The following is a 24,537-nucleotide window of genomic DNA, read 5'->3' on the forward strand; positions in this document are numbered from 1 at the left end:
TGCAGGAGCGATTTCTTAAAATCGTTGGGGAGTTCAACGACCCCGCACACTCCAGTTATGTGAGAAAATAGTAAGTCGGTGCCTTTTGGTCTTCGGGACCAATTCATTAACCTATATTTTTGTTTAATTAACGACTTACAACCTGTGCTGTCAACCAATGACACTCAGGATGGCACTACGTAAGGCTTAACCGCCGTTTAACCTATGTATATATATTAAAATGTTTTAAAGTTTATTAGTTATGTTATGTAATGCAAATATATAGATTGATATTTTAACTATTTTGCATATTATGATATAATCCGCAAAAATGTTAGCATATAGGTGAATTTTGTTTAGTTTTGAACTTTACTAGTTTATGAATATATTTTGCATATTCAGTGAGAAACTGTAATCAGAATTTGAATTTCATTCACATATTGTATTACTTTTATATATATTACGTTCGTATATTCCAATCATTGTTCTGGAAAACAGACATTTAGAAATGGAGAAGTAGCCTTAATGTGGAAAACATATTAAAAAAAAAAGTTTACTTTTGTAATTTTTACAAGTTTATCTATTGCTCAACGACTCACACAAAGAAGAGAATACCTAATTTTGTTTTCTTTCGTCCTAAATAACTCATACAGGTGGAAAAATTTAATTTAATTCACTTTATTAGAGTTCTATTCATTTCGATAAGAGAAAAGTATCAGTTGGAACTTTCGCTACATAGTTCATTTGGACAGAGTGATCATGATTAACGAATTACTTTGTTGTTTATCTGATTATTTTCATGTTCAAAAGTTCGAAAGGAGAGAACATCGTTTTGAATCAGCACTTGTCAATAAACTCACACGATTATAACAAATTTTAGATTGAATTTGAGAATTTTGAGAATGGAGAATTTGAAAAAATAAATAAATAGATAAACAAGTAACAGAAAGAAATTGATTTATTGTACAATTTAATAGTAATTAACAGATTCCATTGCTTATAGTATGTTGAGGCAATCAGATTTAAATCTATTTGGCACGTTGATATTGATAATGATCATCGAGCGAACAAAATGATTGTGTGCAAAGTATTTTGAGCTGTATACGTTTGAGTTTAAATGAATGGCAATTGAGCAGTACGAATGAATTAGGGCTATATTTAAGATGCCAAAGGCTATATAGAGCGGCATTCTTATTTGAATTTATTGTTACGGCATACGTGTACTTTACCGTGAAACCAAAGGCCATTAGAGGGCGGTTCACGTTTAGAGATGAATACTCCTTGAATACCTAGCTTGGGAATGAGAAGAGTAGAGAGAGTTTATTCTAAGTGTTTAATGCGTTTAGAGGTGGATTGTAAATCCCTCTTATTATGTGATATGTGTTTGCGTTTAATGCCCGTAAAATGGAGTTGTAGTTTGCTTTTGCCAATAAGATGCTTGTTGAAAATGAGAGTAGAAAATGATTGTATCAGCCAAACGTTATGTGTTCGCCAATGTTATACAAGTTCCGTGCACTAGTATTGACGCCCGCATACTGATTGCAATTAATAAATAAATAAAATAAAAGTTTACGTTTGTTGTGAGTAATGCTGATAATTAAAAAAAAATGAGAGTTGACAGTTGATTCTAAATTCACTTGAAACAATCCAGCAGAACTCTTGTTTATCGTTTGAGCAATACGATTATTGAAACTTGATAGTATATTTGATTTTAAATTCTTTTTTTTAGTATTTTGATGTTTAATAAGCTGAAATATAGTATTTTGAATGATTAGTATGTGACTTACAGTATATCTATTTTGTGAATTCTTGTTTTGAAAATTCTTTTGGATTATTAATATTTTATATGTATGAATATATATTAGTTGATATAATCATTTGATGTTATATTAGATTTTTATGTTTGATAATCGAATATTATGAAAATTTTGAATAAGAAAATTTAAGTATCAATCTTGTTGTAAGAAGGTGCATATACACACATTACACTACACAAGCTACATATTAGGAATTTCAATATTACCGTTCGTTACGTTGTGAGGCTACACTTTCGAAATCGGTATACACATTTTACTATTGTTTAGTAGTTAAATATCTTCTATATTAATGTTCATTTGTACATTTATTTGGATTAACATGTTTAAGTATATCATGTGCTTTGCAAAAGATGATTGAAAAGTGAATTAAGATATATTTAATTATGGTGAGAAACCAATATTTGGAAAAAAATGAATAAACAAATAAAAGGAACTATAAACTGGAAATGTAAATAAGTGAATTAACTATGAACAATTTACTAATGGTGGCATAAAGGTGGCTTTGTTTAAACAAAAGGTGGCTTAATTAGAACTTGAAAGTGGCTTCATATAAATAAAAGGTGGCTTTAAAGAACGTAATAGGTGGCTTTAGCAAAGGTGGCTTGTTGTCATACAGGGTGAACAATCTCACAGTTAATAAGTGAAGTGCAAAATATACAGTGCAGTCCCAATATGTCGAATTTTCATAGTGAGTCCCCAACGATTTTCAATTTATATACAGAGTGTTCCGTAATATAGTGATTTTCCATTAACACTTCGTGAACCAGTGAAGTTTATTGTGCACAGTGTAGTCCCGATATACTGAACCTTTATGGAGAATTTCCAGTGACAGTTGATTCATATACAGAACGTTCCAAAATACACTGACCCTCAAGTGACATTCCAGTATGAACTATTAACCCTTCAACGGCCAGGGTTCTCTTCACAAAATGAAACAATTTGCTCGGACACTGCTCGGGCCCCAATAGGTTGTCACCGCCCTACAGTTCATTTTTGCGATTTAAAAGAAATATTGAAAAAGGATAGGTTTATTTTGAACTTTATTAACTAACCCTCGTATAAATCCAAATGTTCCAGAAACTCTTTGTCACCGCTTTGGAATGCCTTTTCATCTGTGTTAGTAGACTTCCGGTAGATTTCGTAACCATATACGGACATACGACGCAGAAACAACGACTCTCTTTGTGAACGTTCTCTAACTCCGGAAAATCGGGAAAGTCGCAAAAATACTTTACTTCTTGTCATTGCTCCACGCTGATTTGATTATTTAAAATGTCCGCACTTCTTCAGCCAAGGAGTGTGAACTTGGTAGTATACGTCATCACCGGGGCGCTCGAGCACCTACAACTTATACACAATAGCTGACTGGACAAAGGGGCAGTTGCTCTGCACCTAATCGACGAGGCAATCGTCGACGTTCGTTCCAACGCGCTTCTGAAAGCAGCATTTAGGCTGCCTATACTCACTTTTACTAATAGTCAATGACGTGCACGTAAACGTTCTATATTAAAACTCAAAGTGACAAAGTTTTCTATCTATATGCGGAAGTGATAGTTCGTTGTTCTTCACATCAAATTTTTTACGTAAGCGTACTCGTCTGATAATACGGCGACAACTTGGAATTCTCATCGAGGAAGTAGCAGTTGATATTTAACGTTGGGACTTCAACTTCAGAGACAGCTCATATACCCCCAAATGCGGGACAACGAGGGAGCAACTTCAACAGGCTAGCCGAAGAAACACGTGAGTTTATTAATATTTTAAGCCACCATCGTCATTTATTATCATAGCCACGCCGCCATCGTGTCAATAGTGTTAAATTGGTAATGGTGAATATATTGCAAATATAAAGGCATGTAATGTTTGTGCTCTTGTAGTAACATTATATTTCTTTTATCGAAAAGCGACTTTATCATTTGTTGCATGTTTAATACTTAATTTTCTTTATACGTGTAGCTAAACAACAAATTTTACGTTACTTACATTTTCATCTACCATATTCCCAGTTATCGTAGGTGGAAACTGAAGGCATGGGCAAGTGATCGTATACGTCATGGCGTGACTGGGAATCACAATTAAGAAAAGGGGGAATGTATGAAAAATAAAAGTTGTTCCGAACCACGACGTAAATAACGATTACAAGATCGAAAGCAAGCGTTTCTTTCAGGTTTGAGCACCGGGTTGAAAAATCCTACATTAAAGGGCAAGCGTCTGATTCTCCTACATATTGGAAGTGAAGACGGTTTTTAGGAGAGAGGGGTCTTGCTTTTTGAATCCAACAAAACAGGAGGTTATCATGATGAGATGACAGGTGATGTGTTTAGCAATTGACTTCGAGAAACTTTGAGAAAACTCGAACCTAACAGTGTGATTGTCATGGACAATGCGCCATATCACAGTGTAAAGTCAGAACGCATTTCAAACAGATCCTGGGTCAAAAACGATATCATTGAATGGATGGAAAATAAAGACATATCATACACAAAGGACATGATAAAAGATTGGATAATTCAGGTGATAAACACTGTAAATGTAAAATCAAAATATGATAAATATATTATTGACAGTATGGCAGAAAACGCTGGACACACTGTTTTAACCCTGCGTTACCCGCGCTAGAAAAGTTACACTAATGCTCGCGCACGGACTTTGAGATCGTGTTTTCTTTTTATTGCTAAAATTAGGTTATAATGAAAAATAAACGTTGAAATTATGGCAAACTTTAATATTAGATAAAATAGCAAGTATGCTAGTGGTAATTACATGTTTTACGTAATTACATGCCTACAATAATAGGTGTACTTAAAAATTGTCTTCCAAAACCTTGTAACTAAATATCTAACTACAAAAAAAAACTTTTTGCTGGAAATATCTTAGCAAAAATCATTGCTTTTGGGCCCGTATGCTCACTACAGATTTATGTCTTGCATCTGACACTTGTAAATCTGTTTTTTTCTGTTCTGCTTTTACCTTCGACAGTAGCAGGTAGCTGATGATCTGGAACTCCAGTGGCTCTTCGAATCCTCATTTGTAGTTCACGAGGAAGGTTCGGGTTCGCTCCTCTGGGCTGGGACGGGTAGAAACGGAAGCTATACAGATTGGCCGCACGTGTTGCCAACTTATAGCGATGTAATAACTACAAAAAAAAAAAAATCCTGCGCCCGGAACGTGAGACCGTGCGCGAGTAACGCAGGGTCAAGACTCCCTTCCTACCATTGTTTTTTTTTTAACCCGATTGAGTTGGTGTGGAGTCAGGTCAAGGGTTATGTTAGAAGTAATAATACCACGTTCAAAATCAAGGACGTTAAGAGTTTGCTTCAAAAGAGTTTAGAACAGGTAACAGCTGATAAATGGCAAGAGTGTATTAAACACGTCGTAGACGAGGAGGAAAAATTCTTAGAATTGGATGGGATCTGTTGGGATCTGTGACTCAGTTGTTGTCCGTTTGGTTATAAATGTTACTGACACAAGTAGCAGTGAGAGCGAGGACACAGATATGGAAGGGATTCAACCCATTTAAGATTCGCAATAGGTATTTAACATTCTTTTATTTTTCACATTTGTTTACTTTTAAAACCACAATCAAATCATCAAATAGCATTATTGTTATTTTAATCGCGACTAGGGAAACAAATTGAAATTCCAACTATAATATGTCGTAATTATTGCTTGCTTTTATAATGCAAAATAGCCATGCTTGAAATTAAACGTTTCGTCTGCAAAATCACAATATTTCTCGTGGCGGCCTTGTTTCGTAAACTGCGTGGTACAGCGGGGGACACTTCTAAATGGTACACCTTAGCCGTAAATCTCCATATGGCTGTACCATTTAGAAGTGTCCCCCGCTGTACAAGCACGTGCTTCTCGCACGAAGCGCTGACCGGTAGTCAATCATCACCTGCGTGCAGTTAGCCCCCTCGAGCTAAATTTAAAATTATTTTTATGTCAATCGTTTGATCAGGTATGATCAACAACTTTTAACGTTTGATCAGCGTTAACAACATAAATACAAGCTATTTTTAGTAGGGGGAGCTAACTACACGCTAGCTCCCCCTTTACCTCCGATTCGAAATTTTTCGATGCCAATCGTTTGATCAAGTATGATCAACAATTTCCAAAGTTTGATCAACTATACTAACATAGATATAAGGGTTACAAAATGGGGGACCAGCCCCCCCTTCACCTCCGATTCGATTTTTTCTTATGTCAATCGTTTGATCATCCTTTGATCAGGTATGATCAACAATTTTTAACGTTTGATCAGCGTTACTAACATAAATATAAGCTATTTTTAGTAGGGGGCTAATTACACGCTAGTTCCCCTTCACCTCCGATTCGAAATTTTTCGATGCCAATCGTTTGATCATCGTTTGATCACGTTTGATCAACAATTTTCAACGTTTGATCAACTATAGGCCTACTAACAGAGATATAAGGGTTACAAAATTGCGGGCCAGTCCCCTTTTTACCTCCGATTCGATCTTTTCTTATGTCAATCGTTTGAACAGGTATGATCAATAATTTTTAATGTTTGATTAGCGTTACTAACATAAATATAAGCTATTTTTAGTAGGGGATAACTACACGCTAGCCCCCCTTCACCCCCGATTCGAAATTTTTCGATGCCAATATATAGTAATATAGTAATAAAATTTTATAATGAAGACCGATCTTTACAGAGTTTGAAAGGCAATTTTGGAAGAATAGATGAATGTTCTAGTGTCAGAAGAACAAAGAACAGGACTAATCTTCGTTAATATTAATTGACGTAGTGAGGAACGTATTCTGTCTGTTTCAACTGAAATGCGTATTCCTAACAACAAAAATAGGAAAATGAATTACTCTGTGTAGACTCAAATAATGTGACTCACGACAAAGATACAGGTCTTCAAATATATCGCGTAATTCACTTAAAATTTGCACCGTGAAAAGTAGGAAATGAAAGATACGGTTGATGCGCTACTTCCACAGGCATTAAGTGTATATAAATAATGGTATTTGTAGAATATTAAATTTTTAAAAGTTGACTGGAGATTTGTAAAAGAAAATGTGTTTTATAATGAATGACACGTAAAAGATAGTGCAAATGGGAAGAATGTTAATAGTGTTTATTGCATGGGTCCACTCCAAATACTTCAAGGAACAAACGACGAATGCTAATGTCTCATTCAACAGTGCACGTACCATAGGGTTACCATAAGCAAAACAGCTGTTGTGTCCATGCTGTGATACGGAATTAGATGTGTGCTTCATACTACATGGAGAAGTCCTTGTTACTAGTTGTGTGAGTTAGCGAAATAGGACGTGGTGTTGCTCGAGAAGAGGGTACTTTCGAATGTTGAAACAACCAACATGCCGTTAGTGTACGGCAGATGTAAGATTGCTGTGTTATCGTGTACGGTGTACGCCGAGAGGTACCCCAACAGACGTAAACCAAGAAACCTAACCTCATCGTCATATAAGAGACAACCAAATGACTGGCATGACGAGTGCGGTTAGTGTTGTAACTCCTGTCGCGGGTGACCCCACATTGGCACACATTCTTTTTCACGAAGTTATAATATCAATCAGCAAATGTCGTTCGTATTCTCTGCCCATGGGTTCCATTTGTATCACATGTCACTCCACCAAGAGCTACAAGGAAACAATTGTCATATTCGTCAACAATTTTGTAAATGGACATGAGGTCTGAATGGAACTGATTTGGCTTGAATTTTGCTCAGCAGCATTGACTAATCATGAACATGTTAACCTCTGAATCATATATTACTAATCTGTCGACAGTTCCCACTGGCTGCATCAAGTAGACCGACAGCATCTGTGGAGTGTAAATGTGTGGTGTGAATAGTGGACTAACATAGAGCCGTTTATATATATATATATATATATATATATATATATATATATATATATATATATATATATATATATAGAGAGAGAGAGAGAGAGAGAGAGAGAGAGAGAGAGAGATGGTTTTCAAAACAACGTTGTCCGTAAATATAGTAATTGGAGTATCAAAGTAATTAAAGTCTTTCTCAATATGGTGTTCTATTACCCATCCCGACTCATGATGCCCTCTCCACGAGGCTCTCACAATTGAAGAGAGTGCCTAAGAATACTTTCTGTTAAAAATTGAGAGATGCTGTTTTCCACCTCTATCCGGCTCCTGCTACAACTATAGTACTCATTACAATGTTGAGGTACATCCCTCTGTCTCTCTTTGTCGTCCAATAGGTCTATCATCTTTCGATCGAAATAAATTCTCTCTCTTGAGACTAGCCTTAAATTCCGCCTAAATAAATACTTGTCCACAAGGTCATTGCGGAAGAAAAAAGTTACTGTATTTCTGAGATCCTAGGCTCTAAACAAGTCCTGCCCGCTTGTCTAGTGGCTAGCGCGTTTGTCGTTGGTTCACTTATTACGGAGTTTGATTTCAACTGAAAGCACAAAAATTCAATTTCACAACCATTCACTTTTATTAATGACCCGTCTCCTTCAGTCTAAAGGACATAACCTGCTGAATTGGTAACGTAGCTTTCTCATTTAACATTGGATGCCCTCCAAGTGCGGGGCACGTACTGCTACATGCAACGAGGATATTTCGATCTTTTGTGACCTTTATTCCTGCGATTGGAATGGTCAATGTATGCTAAGGAATTTTCCTTTTCGAATTTCCTGTTATCAATTCTGTAATTTATCGTTTTTTCTCTTAGTTATTTTCTTGTTACATACTTTATATTTTGTTATTTATTTCTTAAGCATTTTTGCGATTTCTGTTTAATTTTTATTGTTTTTGGTTTATATCCTTAATCTGTAGACCTTATATTTGATTTATACTTTTTAAGATGTTTTATTGGGAAATTTTAATATGTAGCTTCTGTCGCCCATTGGCTTTATTATGGTGAGAGCAAATAGCTTTGCTGATCACGTCCCGTTTAACTAATCAACCAATCAAGGAGAAACAACAAACCTTCTTATTTTGTAACTTTTCTGAGATAACTTTTAAGCGTATATTTAACTACACATTCATAATGTGGACGCTTTCATAAAATGCAAAATGAACTCTGAGTGTAGTTAACAAAGCATATGATGCTTAACCTACCTGTGATATTTGAAGTCACAGAACCAATCTTGCTATTACGTATCACATTATAATCTCATTATTTAAAAGCATGTGCACCGAGGCAATATAATTTCTACTTATTATTTAATTTCGTGCGGGTAGTTTACTTGACAAAATCAATACTGCAGGCAAATACAGGAATAGAAGACGATGTAAACAGCAGAATTAGCAGCGGTTGGACAAAATGTAGAGAAACAGCGGGAGTACTGTGTGAGCGTAGGATACCAATATACCTTAAGAGTCTTCAACCCGGCAAAATTAAAATACCGCTAATTTTACAGTAATTATGTGATATCTTCAGATAGATAAAAGATAATTGTAATATGGAACAAGAGCGCCCTAGACAATATTATTTTGCGTGAGGTACCGTTGTCACAAGTCACATAGCGGCTTTCAGTTTTCAGCTGTTTAGCCGGTTTTTAACTGTATTTTAATTTCGCCGGTATGAAGACTCTTAAAGGAGAAGTTTACAAAACAATAGTGAGATCTGCTGTATTATACGGAACGAAATGTTGCATGACATAGAAGAGAGAGGAACAGATATTGCATGTTGCAGAGATGAAGATGCTGGGCTGGATGTGTAGAGAGATGCAGAAGGATAAAATTAAGAATGAAGTGTTCCGGGAAACAGTCAAGGTGGGAACAGTAGTAGAAAGATTGCAAAAATGTAGACTGAGATGGTTTGAACATGTAGGAAGACCTTTGGAATATGTAGGTCACCGAGTCGATGCTATAGAACTGAATGGGGGACGATCAAGAAGCCGGACAAAGAAGAAGTGGGGGTAATGTGTTAAGAACGATATGATGCAGTGTTGAAAAAGCGTATATGATACAAGACACAAATAACTGGAGGATAGGGATCCGAAAAGACGATCCCAGCTACTTGGGGAAAAAGCCTTAGAAAAAGAAGATTATTACTTGAATTGTGTCAGTCACTCTGAAAGTACCTTTTATTACATAAAAGACAATAATTTATGAAGCAGATATACTTACATCCAATCAGTACTCACCAATGGAAAATGAATCCTTGGATAAGGCACAAGGTTAGTCTGGAATTCCGTTAAATCCACATTCAGGGCTCCATCAAATCGTAAAGAAGCTGTAATACTGAAAATAATTTTATTAATACTTAGTATGGAATCGAGAGTATACTACGTATATTTAAAGGCAATGAAATTACAAGCTAAATGTACTGAAAAAGCACTTAATAAATTTTGATTTTCCATAAGACTTTCTCTTATTTAACCCTTAATACAAAATTAAGCTTTACACATAGTAGTAGTGGTCCGCGTATGGCGAACTGAGTCAGCAAAAATTTTTGTGACGTCATAGGTCAAAGGTCAATGACCTTGGCCCGGGGTCAATGACCTAGGGGTACCTAGGACCGCCCCTCTAAATTTTGGCAGGGGTACCTTGGCCCACCCCCTAAATTTTGGCAGGGGTACATAGGACCACCCCCCTTAAATTTTGGAAATTGCCAAATCTAAAAATTTGGTATGGTAGCCTAGGACCATAGTATGTACCTCTATCAGTATTGGGGGTCTATGTCGTTCCCTTTCATGGGTAAAAAATTGCCAAAAATTCAAATTTCGGGGGTTTTTGACCTAATTTATCCCCTTTGATGAGGTGTTATTACCTTATATAGTTATATGGGCGTATACAGGGGTTCATTACCTTTCATAAGACATGGGTATATTTGTGCACCCCTTGAGAAATTTGGGAGGGGTACCTTGGCCCACCCCTTCAATTTTGGAAATTGCCCAATTTCAACATTTGGTATTATAGTACAGGACCCTAATATGTATTAGGTTAAATTTGGGTGGTCCACCTCGTTTCCTTTTAGGGGTACCAAATTGCCAAAATATAAACGTAAGCAATACGTTGTACCACGTGTTTGGTTTTTGGCTCAATTTATCCCCTTTGATGAGATGTTATTACCTTATATGGTTATATGGTCATGTATAGGGGTCCATTACCTTTCATAAGACATGGGTATATTAATGCACCCCGGGAGGGGTACCATGGCCCACCCCTTAAATTTTGGAAATTGCCTAATTTCAACATTGGGTATTATAGTATTGGACCCTAACATGTATTATGATAAATTTGGGTGGTCCACCTCGTTCCCTTTTAGGGGTACAAAATTGCCAAATTTTAGTACAACCACATGTTTGGTTTTTTGGCTCATTTTATTCCCTTGGATGAGGTCCTATTACCTTATATGGTTATATGGTCATGTATAGGGGTCCATTATCTATTATAAGACATGGGTACATTGGTGCACCACGGGAGGGGTACCTTGGCCCACCCCTTAAATTTTGGAAATTGCCCAATTTCAACATTTGGTATTATAGTACAGGACCTCAATATGTATCATGATAAATTTGGATGGTCCACCTCGTTCCCTTTTAGGGGTACAAAAATTGCCAAAATATAAACGTTGTACCACGTGTTTGTTTTTTGGTCCATTTTATCCCCTTTGATGAGATTCTATGATTACAGGGGTTCATTTCTTATCATAAGACATGGGCACCCTTCTTAAATTTTGGCAATGGGGGTCCACTGAAATTGTCCAATTGAAGCATAGTACAGGACCTCAATATGTTTCGGTGGTCCTATTACCAAATTTGTTTAGTACAACCACGTGTTCGGTTACTGACTCAATTAAGGTTATAAGGTATGGATGGGTATCCCCTTTCAATTTGGTAGGACCCTTCGGGTGTAGTACAGTCACGTGATCGATGATTTGGTTTTAATGCGCGACGAGGTCCCTGGTCAATGTTCTCTAGGAATTAGGTGGAAACTTTGCACAGGGTTCTCGTCTTATATCGCACAGTTCTTTAGGAGAATCTGATAACGTTGTATATGGAATGGACAATAAAAACACATAAATAAGCATAAATTGTATTTTATTCATTTTTCTGGTTTCTTCTTTTTCTTTCTTATTGACAATGTTTGTATATTGAGCTGGGTTTCTTCATTAGACTGCCTCCTCTTCTTGATTGCGATGATTTGTTTCCATGTTTTGCAGCATAGCACCCGTTTGCAAAGCTTCGTATTGTGAATTCTGTAAAAAAGAACGAGGAAAAAGATGATTAGTATAGAAATAGATGATGATAAAACAAATACACTTACAATGATAAATATGATAAAATTACCTGGAAGGTATATTGCAACAGTCTACGATCATTAACCGTGGGTACTGTTGTGAACAAGTATTGAATTTCACGCAGAGATTTTCCTTGGGCTTTACAGCACAAATAAAAATAAGCATAATAGCCACATACGGATGAACCAAGACTTTGCATTTGACTATTATTATATTTATAGTACATACAATGAAGTTTTAAGAATGCAACATGTTGTGGTACATAAGGAGGAAGGCCATAGCTGTCAAAATATTCTCCAACACCGCGATGATCAATATAAATTGCAATCCAATGACTTCCTAGTTTTGTGGATGGATCTGTATTTACAATGATTGCCAGAGGAAGAAAAATCCGTGAGGGCAACTCATCGCTTGCAAATACCCCGGTAAAATGATTTCTGAATAATGGACTACCGTGTAAAGCACTAGCTAATTGTAATGTATTCAACATCGTGAATGGAAATGATACATAACGTATACGTACCTTGTAATTTAAAAGTCCAGGATAATGTTGCGCTGGTGGTCTATCTCTAGGAGTGAGGAAAACTCTCCATACACAATACAGTTTGCAGGTGCTGCTAATTTCTCTTGGAAATGAACTTCCAATCGGATGGCTCCATGTCGTTGTAAATTCCAATAGTGACAATCTCCAGCAGAAGAATCGGGAGTTAGGTCAAATACAAACAGTGTATATCCATTCTTGTAGTCGGCTCTTGAAATTGTATTTCCAGTATTGGTAAAATGTATGCCAGAGCCTGAGAACAATGTGTGGTACGATGAAATGTAGAGATTTTCTTCAAAGTTGGGTTGCAATGGTTTTGAAGGTACAGCTTTTCCATCCACGTACAATGTAAAGAAATTAATGTTTAGATGTTGAAATTCAAATGGATTGGTGGTAATAGTTCCACTGGATGCTTCATTCGATGTAAATCCTACAATAATACGATTTGGCAATGTTCCCATAAACAGGTTATCAATAGTTTTGGATTGTATATCCTTCGGGATGGTAAATGATTTCATTTGAACCCTTGTCAGAGGATACTTTGCCGGTGTAGATTGTAAAATTTTATTGTGTGCCAATTTGACACTAGGGCTGATGCTGACTTTTTTCACCTGCAACGATGCATCTAGAATATTGATTTTTGCATTGACACCACTTTCACCGGCCATGAGACAAAAGTTTGGCTTTGCAGGAATAAGTTTCACACGTAATTCCACTCCATGAATTAAAAATTTATCTTGATTAAAAATGTCACAATGAAGATGTCCAATCATATCGAATTTCATACTTTGTTTTGTCAGTTCATAGCGTTGTTGAAATCCTTTGTTCTCACTTGTGGTTGTGTTCATATGACCAGCCGTATCTTGAAACCACATTGCTGTTTGTAAATGTGTATTTTTAGCTCCATCACTATAATTGAGTAGTTTTTCCATGTACGAACGATATGGATGATTATGTGACGGAAATGAAATCAGTTTATTGTTCAAGTAGATTTGTACTTCACTAAACATAGCATTTAGAAAATCATTGACAGGTGCAATTGCTTTATCCGTTTCGGTGAAGGAGGAACCATCTGGTTTCACAATTTGTGCTTGGATGTATAATAAGGTTTGTGGTAAATCAATATATTCATCACTGCTACCACTCACTACAAATTCTATTGGTGAATTTTCAGCTATTGAACTAATTGGTTTGTAGCCTATAATACGATTGTCCAGAACACTGGTTTGCGTGGGCAACGTTGAAAAAATGTCCAATTCACTTTTTACACATTCACAGGATTGATGATGTAAGAAAGCCATCGTTGAATTAATCAAAAATATCTGGTGACGATGCCAATGATCTCTTCTTCTTCTTATGTGATAATTTACGTCTCTTTGTAGGATTGATGGTGTTGTTGATCGTTGGAAGGTCAACCTCAAACTGAGAGCAGTCATCCCATTTTCGTTTATGATATCCACTTCCCAGCATAGTTTTCAACTTGTTTTTAGCTTTTTCTTGTAAATTCGATTTTGCCTCTTGCATACGTTGATGAAACGATTCTTCCAGCGGTTGATTCGAGATCACAACATCATTAATCATATTGGCACCTGATTTTAATAATTCTTTTCCCACAGTTTTAGCGCCTTGCTTCACAAGTGGTAACACTGAACGAAATAAGCCACCAAGGAAACTTCCAATGCCATGTCCTGCTTGATAGGGACTTCCCACATAGACGTTGCCGATACCGGATAACGCTTGTTTTTGGTAGTATTGCAAATACGGATCAGTCATGACGACGACGACGGAAATGTAGTTTTGTACACACCGTTCCAAAGGTGAATGGCATCCGATGACCTGTGCTATCCCTTATATCGATTTGTATTTGCTCAAAATTCATTTTTTCCACCGGAACATAATGTGCAGGATTAAAGATTTGTACTGCATGACTTCCAAAAGTATGATTCACAGGATCCATGTTGACAATTCGTAGCAAGGGTACCATTGTATCTCCAACAATGACAGATTCAATAATGTCACAATAGACGTACATTTGTGATGGTAAGCCTAATCGTACATCCGGTGTATATTGTCCCTTTTCCATATCTTTTAAATCACTTTTCGGGTCAAATCCAAGCATTAAACTAACACTTGGTGACAATTGTACAGAAGTATGGATTTCCTTTTTGGGATGTCTTATGAGGCATATATTATTAGTTGCGTCATGAGATATAAATAAATTGGTTTCTTTATGATGTATATTAATTGCATGAATAAGATCCCGTATATTGTTATAATAGCGTACAGGGATCGTTACAACCTTCCACGGTTCCTGATCATTACTACTTGATGATTTGTAATATATTTTATTGTTTTTACTGTTAATGTTCAGCAAAGAATGTGGATAATGAATCTCTACAATTGCCACATCCCATTTCTGGCGAAACTCTACACGTCGTTGTAATTTCGTAATATATGAAGTCAATGTATTTTCTGGAAAATAATCCATGGAACTATTACTGGGAAGTGTAACGTAAAAATCTTGATCAGGTTCCATTCTTCTTCTTCTTCTTCAATGAAGTTGCAGGGATCCACGAATTGAATGAGGAAGGATATCCTTTCCACTGGACGAGATACTCCTTTCTGCGACCTTTTGTTCTTGTACGTAATATTTTATCGATGAGGAACGTCGAAGGGAGCGGTACTGGTTGTAATTCTTCTCTGTAGAAAACACCATCGATAAGTTGATGATTTAAATCCTCTAGTCGATACACTGGTGGGTTTCTTGGTACAATGGCTTTTACTCTGAATATTTCCCAAGTCCAGTTCTCGAGGTAACCCTTGTCAAAGATACGTTTTGTTTTACTTATACGAACAGTATCACCAACAGACAAATCCGTATCTTGTTTTGAACGTTGTAGCTTTTTGTCGTATAAGTTATGCCACACCTCCAGTAAATTGTCCTGAGAAACGTTTGCAGGTGCCATTTTAATACTGGAATGCCGACTTTCATTGTATGCTTTTACAAGTAAAGGCAATACTTTGATGTAATTGTATGTTTGATATTTGGTAAAGTATTTCCACATACGATGTTTCAATGTCTGATTAAATCTTTCTGCGATGCTGGCTTTAATATCTGGATCCTTTGTTGTAACATGTTGCACGTTGTGTTTTCTGAGAAACTTTTGTACTGTCTTGTTGGTAAATTCAGTTCCTTGATCACTACGTAGTACAATTGGTTTCCTCTCCTGGAAAATCATTTCAAATGCATTCACTATATCCTCGGCACTTTTTGATTTTAGTGGTACAGCCCACCCGTACCGACTAAACACATCAATCACTGTAAGAATATAGCGGTAATTGTCATTATAGTTTTGAAGTGATTGTAAATCATTTAAATCACATTCCCATTGATCATCAATATTGTTGACAAGATAAAAATCTCTACGGAAACGACGACGTACAGGACGATGTAACGTGTAGGTAGGTTGTTTGTTTAACCAAAGTTTTATTTTGGCTAGAGGTATAGATTTTCCTGTGGCTTGCCATAATTTCTTTGCAGTAGAAAACGATGCAGGATGTGCTGAATTGTAATAAATGGATTTCAACTTTTTGTTCATGGTTTGTACGTTGACCATTGTGGAATGATACGTTTTCTTTTTGGTCGGACTTCTAAAACATCATCATCATCATCTTCTTCTTCTTCGGAAGAAAATAATTCAGGTGCCGGTTTTGGTGGTGCAGATCCTTCAGATGCTGTTGTACTATTATGCTTGACAATATAGTTTAATCTTCGTGGATTACCAATCAATTCTTGAGGTATGTTTGACGATGCAAGGTAGTTGCAAAACAATTCCCAGCCTTGAGGATTAGAATGTTTCCTCGGTCGAGTCACATCACACATTAAATCTACAATATTGGATCCATGTAGTTTATTGTCGTTGATGTACACTGTTCCTTTATGATCCCACGTAATTGCGTCATCTTGTTTTAAACGACGGAATAGTAGTTCGGCTTTCTTACGATACATTTGTGGTATTGCGGCTAAAATTTCTTGTTTCGTGCTATCGTCAACATTCGGGACGTCACCATCAGGTTTCATTGATGTAATTGTAAGTGGTATTGGTTCTTCTTGTTTACGTATCACATAAAGATATTTCTGTAATATTCTATTGTACTGATTCCATTTTTCTTCATCACTTGGATACGATGTATTCAATATGGATTGCATTTCACGATCGAGATTAGATTCTCGATTTTCACTCACACGGGATGATGATGCATGCATTCGTTGAAGCATTTCTGGTGGCACTAAAATCATCTTCTTGCTATGTTTCATGAAGTTTATTGTTTAAACAAAATACTGGATAACACACTTCCTACAATAGGTGCAAGTAATGCAGGTAAGAATCCTCCTTGTTGTACGGCTAAATGTTTCTTCTTTTTATCCAATGATTTTGTATTGTCTACGAGATAGCGGAGAGTGTTCTTGTAACGCTTTAATCTTGACTTCTGCGCACTTGTCAGTGGAACATTGCCTTTTAAGACATTATAACAACATTCACAAATACTATGAATTAATGAAGCGTCTGCATTGGCAATAATAGCTTTACGCAATCTTGGTTTAGCTTTGTGCAGAGCACGTAGCAGATCAGCGTGTTTCACTGTAGGAGACATCGTGACAGACTAAGTCATTTTTTCACATGCACAATAATTTAAACATGTTTTGTTGGTACGTAAACATAATGATGCAAATCGTCGGGAAAAATATTTGTACGAAATCGCATTTCATCGGGTGTATCTTGTTTAAGATCCATCAGTAAATAACCATGTGGATTTCTTGTTGCGTCTGCATAACTTTCTTGTAGAAACAGTGGATGCTCAGGCATGATTTGATAACTCATATGCTTGATTTGTGACTTGTCACGTGGATTTTTAAACAACACCAAATACGAACAATTTAAACTCATATTTCTATTTGCTTTACTTTGATGAAATACATTTTGGGTTATAAAAATCACACTAATATTTCGATGATGTGATCCTTTTGTGAACATATCAACAATATCACTATTCACTTCTCGCATATGGTCATCAATAATAATCAAATGTGGTCCATCGTGAGGCTGAAAATCTTTCATTCGTGGAAGTCCTTCGTGAAATTCTACTGGAACTGGCATTGTTGCATACACGTCTTGCCATTCTGCATAATACCAATATATCTTACGAAATTTTGCATTGATCATGGTTGGGAGATGTGACAGTAATCGCTTCACAAAATACGTTTTTCCACACCCACTAGGCCCTGCGAGAATACAGGTAAATGGATGTTTCCACTGTGTATCCATGATGAACACTAACACCTTGTTTCAAAAATGATGCGTATTTAAAGCGAGTACACATTTTTTTTGTTTTAGTTTGTAAATTCTTGCACTCACTGGTGTGAAAAGGAAAAAAAACAGTTCATCTGTTTATCGAATAGTTGAAAACCGTTTATTTGTTAATCGAATAGTTAAAAACCGGATAAAGTTTAACGGTTAACCGTGAAACCTGATCACTGTTTGATTTAAATTCTATTTGAAAATTTTTTGTTTCAAATTTTTTGTTCGAAATTTTTGTTTTGAAATTTTTCGTTTCCAAATATTTTTTGTTTAAAATTTGTTTTGAAATTTTTGTTTGTAAATTTATTGTTTCAAAATTTTTTGTTTGAAAATTTTTCGTTTCAATTTTTTTTTGGTTGAAAATTTTTCGTTTCAAAATTTTTGTTTCAACTTTTTTCGTTTCAAAATTTTTCGTTTCAAATTTTTGTTTTGAAAAATTTTTTAGTTTCAAGATTTTTGTTTAAAAGTTTTCGTTTCAATTTTTGTTTTGATTTTTTTAAGTTTGAAAAGTTGAAAAAAAAGTTTTAAATGCCAAGAATCTTGTTCAAAGTTTCCACCTAATTCCTAGAGAACATTGACCAGGGACCTCGTCACGCATCAAAACCAAATCATCGATCACGTGACTGTACTACACCCGAAGGGTCCTACCAAATTGAAAGGGGATACCCGTCCATACCTTATAACCTTAATTGAGTCAGTAACCGAACAAGTGGTTGTACTAAACAAATTTGGTAATAGGACCACCGAAACATATTGAGGTCCTGTACTATGCTTCAATTGGACAATTTCAGTGGACCCCCATTGCCAAAATTTAAGAAGGGTGCAACAATATACTCATGTCTTATAATAAGAAATGAACCCCTGTAATCATAGAATCTCATCAAAGGGGATAAAATGGACCAAAAAAACAAACACGTGGTACAACGTTTATATTTTGGCAATTTTTGTACCCCTACAAGGGAACGATGTGGACCATCCAAATTTATCATAATACATGTTAGGGTCCAGTACTATAATACCAAATGTTGAAATTGGGCAATTTCCAAAATTTAAGGGGTGGGCCAAGGTACCCCTCCCGGGGTGCACCAATGTACCTATGTCTTATGAAAGGGAATGGACCCCTATACATGACCATATAACTATATAGGGTAATAACACCTCATCAAAGGGGATAAAATCGACCAAAAACCAAACACGTGGTTGTACTAAAATTTTGGCAATTTTGTACCCCCTAAAAGGGAACGAGGTGGACCACCCAAATTTATCATAATACATATTAGGGTCCAGTACTATAATACCAAATGTTGAAATTGGGCAATTTCCAAAATTTAAGGGGGTGGGCCAAGGTACTCCTCCCAAAAATTTAAAGGGGTGCACCAATGTACCCATGTCTTATGATAGGTAATGGACCCCTATACATGACCATATAATCATATAAGGTAATAGGACCTCATCCAAGGAGATAAATTAGGTCGAAAACCAAACACGTGGTACAACGTATTGCTTACGTTTATAGTTTTGGCAATTTTGTACCCCTAGAAGGGAATGAGGTGGACCACCCAAATTTAACCTAATACATATTAGGGTCCTGTACTATAATACCCAATGTTGAAATTGGGCAATTTCCAAAACTGAAGGGGTGGGCCAAGGTACCCCTCCCAAATTTTTCAAGGGGTGCACAAATATACCCATGTCTTATGAAAGGTAATGGACCCCTGTATACGTCCATATAACTATATAGGGTAATAATACTTCATCAAAGGGGATAAATTAGGTCAAAAACCCCCGAAATTTGAATTTTTGGCAATTTTTTACCCATGAAAGGGAACGACATAGACACCCAATACTGATAGAGGTACATACTATGGTCCTAGTCTACCATACCAAATTTTTAGATTTGGCAATTTCCAAAATTTAAGGGGGGGTGGTCCTAGGCACCCCTGCCAAAATTTAGGGGGTGGTCCAAGGTACCCCTGCCAAAATTTAGAGGGGGTGGTCCTAGGTACCCCTAGGTCATTGACCCCGGGCCAGGTCATTGACCTTTCACCCCGGTCATAAAAGAGAGTGAGGATGAGTCATTCGCGCCAACGGGGGGGACTACTACTCACATATTCGTAAAGCTTCGCTAAACCTATTAATATTTGAATTATTTGTGCACTATTGATTCAAAGTTTATCACGTCAACGAGTTCTCTCTACGCGCTACATTGAAACTGAAAGTTACTAATTAATAACAAACAGAAGCTTATAAAATTAATTACTAAAAGCTAATTTTAATATTGTAATTCCATTCTTGGATATAATTTTAGTCGTTAACAAAAAAAATGAATCAAAATAAATGTTATCTTGAGTTTCATTAAATTTTAAATAATAAGTATAATAAACAAAAATATACCTATATAAATACGGTATACTATTGACTGTCCGGCTCAGAACTATCTGGCCTAGTTTTAAAAATCTCTATAATACAGTACGTATGTTTCTTTTTCTTTGAACAATCTATTCGACTTGTAATGCCTTCATAAAGACGCTACTTTGCCAAGGAGAAGCAGTCACCTATCAAACATTAAAAACTATAACTTTTGACTCACTTTTTTCTTAAACCTACCTTTTTACATTTGTATCATCATTTTGCAAAGATCAGTAAAATAAGCTTAAATCATTTTTTTAACCATTAGGCCTAAGTTTTGCGTTAATCTTTTATTTATTTTAAAATTGTATGTATAGTGTACATCATTTTATGTTTACTGTACTTAAGCTAGATATTATCAAATTTATCTTAAAATATGTGCAATATGTTTAATCTTCTGTTTCTTTTTATGTAACAAATTTTTTAACATGTGCGGTATAGTAGTACATAACAAACATTTATAAAGTACTGGCATACGAGTATGGAGTCAGAAAATAATTATAAATAAGAACGAGTTTTGGCACAAACAGTGTGTTCTAATCGTATAAGTGAGGCAGCAAGCGACAATTACAGAACCTCATCCTTTGCAGCTTTTTGGTTATCCGGCCTACCCTTCCGCCACGTTAGACAAGATAGTCCAGTGTTGACTTTATTATTATAGATAAAATTAAGGAACTTTCACAGATATGTAAGTTCTGATACTGGCGCATAATAAATTTAACTAGACACGGCTTCGCTTTACAGGCTAAATCGGAATGTATTTCACCGAAATCCATGAAATTCAACTTAAAAAATAGTCAGAAAAGGTGAGTTTGCCTAGATTATTTAAGTCAAATTAGTCATTATCTTAATTAATTAGTAAATCTTTTATGGCTGGTAAAACGTAATATCCATTACTTCTGAAGATCATCTTAACAAGTTTGACCACAGACTATGTCATTAATCTAACTTGTTTGAAGTTTATTTTTATCACTTATTTTCTCCTCGTAACTTAATTTCTTCCTTTAAATTCACTCGTATCGCACATCATTTTTATGAGCTTACTAACAGATGTGTCAATTCTGTACAGAAGCTCGGGGGGCGGTGGCTCAGTGGTAGAGCGTTCACCTCTGATGTCTGAGATCCCTGGTTCGACCCCAGCTCGCGACAAATGAGTTTTGTAGTGGACAAATATCGTGTGCGTGGGTTTCCTCGGGGCTCTCCCGTTTCCTCCATTTCACTCATTTCTCATCATCACAGTCTGCTTTAGCCTAGTCAGCATAACCGTGGGACGTAAAACTCAAAGACTTCATTTCATTTTCTTTACAGAAGCTTAACGATATGCAACCTGGAACACGGAAGAGTACTCCGTGGCGTATCCAGAGAGGAATAGGTAGAAGTTGTAACTCACCACGTACTGAATCTTTCATATACTATTGAAACAGAAACGATTCCAGTTATTTTAAATCTTGGAACTGCAACAATCCGTGTGGGAGGACTAGGGTTTATTCAATGGTATGATGATACATCAGTTCTCAATATTTAGATTATGTGAATGGACAGAGAGGACAAAAAGACAAAGAAATTTTGGTTAAAACATACGATAACTATATGTCATTTTTAGCGATATGAGTGTTTGTCTAATTGTTTAAAGCTAACTGAAGCGGTGAGAAAATGGACGGGTATAAACTATTACTTGCAGTACTGCATTATACTTGCATAGATGGGAGATCTGAGTGAGAATCCCGACTTAATACATTTCCAGGTTTTCCCAGAGGAAGGTATTGTATCACAGATTGTGCCAAAGTATATTATATATGGGAGACGTACTTGGTTCTTAACGGGTTAACTATGCTTGTGGCTGTAAATCTTCAGTTGGCTTCTTGACGATATTAGTCATCCTGTTGTTGTAACGTTCTTTTTGTTATTACTTGTGCCGATCTAGCTACAGGCCCACTAATAATTGTTAGGATAGGCTAACCATCGATTGTGGATAGTGGTTGTCGGCGACTAAACCTAAGTCCAGAATCGACTTGCGGTCCTTCTAACTTCTGAGATTCATTGCCATATTAATGGCTTGAACATACTTCTTCATCCATTTTGGATTTCTAACCAGAAGGTTTTATATAAAAAGAAATCCTGAGGTGTTTAGCCTGTTGTACAACTATTTGACATAAGTCCCACGTGTGACGTCGAATTCTCAGAATTCAGTGTTATACGAAATATTGGTGGATGAAAACTTAAATGTTCACAAACATATTTATGTAAAGAAGAATTTTCCGCACATAATCTCCAATTTCAGCATCTACCAACCCATTCACATCCATACTACAAAAAGATAGTAGGCCTACATTACAAATTTTAGGACAATTTTCCAAACAAACAGGTTTTTTCTACAATAATTATAATTAAATTGAGATTAATAAATTATCAATCTTTGACATTATACGACCTTTTGCTTTTTGTAAAATACTAGATTTTACCTTAAGATTTCCAAACGTAGGCGTACATATTCTTAACTTGTACTTTTTAAAAACTATAATCCTTTGTTTTTGCTACAAAGAAACCATATTATTTTTATGTTACGTTGTTTACATATAACCGCTACCAGGTTATAAAAGGATTTTTTGTGGACACTCTGTATATTTCAACAAGACAATGATCATTATTTTCAATTTATACTTTATTCTGCAACGCACATAAGTTCTTTCTTTGGTGGGAATTGCTTCTTTCCCACACAATTGGACAAAGAAGTCTTTCATCGTTTTTTCATATATATATTTAAAACATTGCTTTTGCTAAGAACATTTCAGTTAGTGACTAACCATTTCAGTGTTTCTCCCTGACTTATTATATGCACAGTATATATTCTGCAGTTATTTGGAACTGAATTAAGTGCTTTCTTCAATCGCTTATGGAAACATTACAATAGATTAGAGAAATACGGGTTGACCAGATGTCCCAGTAGCCAAAGTGGCACCAGCCTCACAATTTTCGTAGTTCGTTATCTGTACTTTCTCACGCCAGTGTTATCGCCGTGTCTAGTGCATTATAGGCAGTTGACTAAAATTAACATAAACTGTTTTCTATATTCTGTTTGTATGCGCATACAGGTGAATAACTGAGTGATTTTCAAAATGAACTGCCAACACTTTTCCGTTGATCATTGCAACCCGTAGCTTGAGCTTGGGTGCTCAGGGAGTTCGACTCCGGTGTTGTACGCAGCCACCACGCACTTTGCGTTGGTTAAGTTTTGTGAAGGGGCACAAGCTATTTAGCCGGTGAAGGACGATTTCTTACGGCTAGCCCCAACTAGTAAAATCCCAGGTCCGCAGACCTTGTGCAATTAAAAAGTTATATACGCGCCCTCCAATATCTGTATTCCATTGTGGAGATCTTCTTTTGCGTGTTTGCTGAAGATTCACCTTTACGCTGCAGAACTGTTCGGCGTAACAACTAGATTCATCGTAAAACAATCCCGACAACGTTTCCCCAGTGTGAAATCAACAAGTGTGTTAATGGTGTGAGCGAAGTATTTATAGTGATATCTAAATTATAATTATATATATATAAAGGGCTATATTACCCGAAAAGGGCAAAGCGTGATTTCAGCAACTAAAATTAATATATATCCTCAGTGTTCAGTGTTGTATCCATTCCTCTTCGCTATTTCTTTTTCAAAATAGTGTTCTAATAAATAAGTATAGTGTCATTTAATTCAGTGTGTTTTCGTTGCTTGTATGAGTGATGTTTGTGTACGTTATGGTCTGGATGACCGTCTGATCGTCCATAAGGTTTTCAAGACGAGACACCCAAACCTCTCGGCGCCTAATGCTCATCTCATTATTGAGACCGACGAGCTTTTTGGAAAATAGTTTGTAACCTTTCTTGGAGAGGTCTTCATCCTCCTGTCCAGGTAAGTTAAAGTATCAGGAAGATACCTATTGGTAGTACCACGAGCCGAGGACAGCGACTTGAACTCCTGTCGGTTACAAATAAATGGCGCCCGAACAGGGACTCGAATCGAGACCGTTGGTGCTCGAATATACATATAAAATTAATATTTTAAGATACCATTTCTCTTTCAGCTTAGTACCAGGAATCCGAAAAAAAACCTTCTCTTTTAGGTGATTTTAATCATAGCTTGTGACATTATATTTTATTCTAATTATATGTTTTTTTAGTTTTATTCTTGTTTAAGATGGCACACCAGAAACTTA

The 24,537-nt window shown here is 36.1% G+C and overlaps 1 protein-coding gene across 1 annotated transcript in view; it reads right to left on the reverse strand.

Annotated features, from left to right (window-relative positions):
* The window catches only part of LOC145678503 (tubulin alpha chain-like), a 74,723-nt gene that overhangs the window by 36,419 nt on the left and 13,767 nt on the right, over positions 1-24,537 (reverse strand). The window contains exon 2 of the mRNA XM_081748723.1: positions 9,930-10,026. The gene's annotated coding sequence lies outside the window, so the exon portion shown is untranslated. The remainder of the gene's footprint in view (positions 1-9,929; positions 10,027-24,537) is intronic.

This window comes from Thermobia domestica, chromosome 2 (assembly GCF_964235325.1).
Source record: "Thermobia domestica chromosome 2, izTheDome1.hap1.1, whole genome shotgun sequence".
NCBI classification, from domain to species: Eukaryota; Metazoa; Arthropoda; class Insecta; order Zygentoma; family Lepismatidae; genus Thermobia; species Thermobia domestica.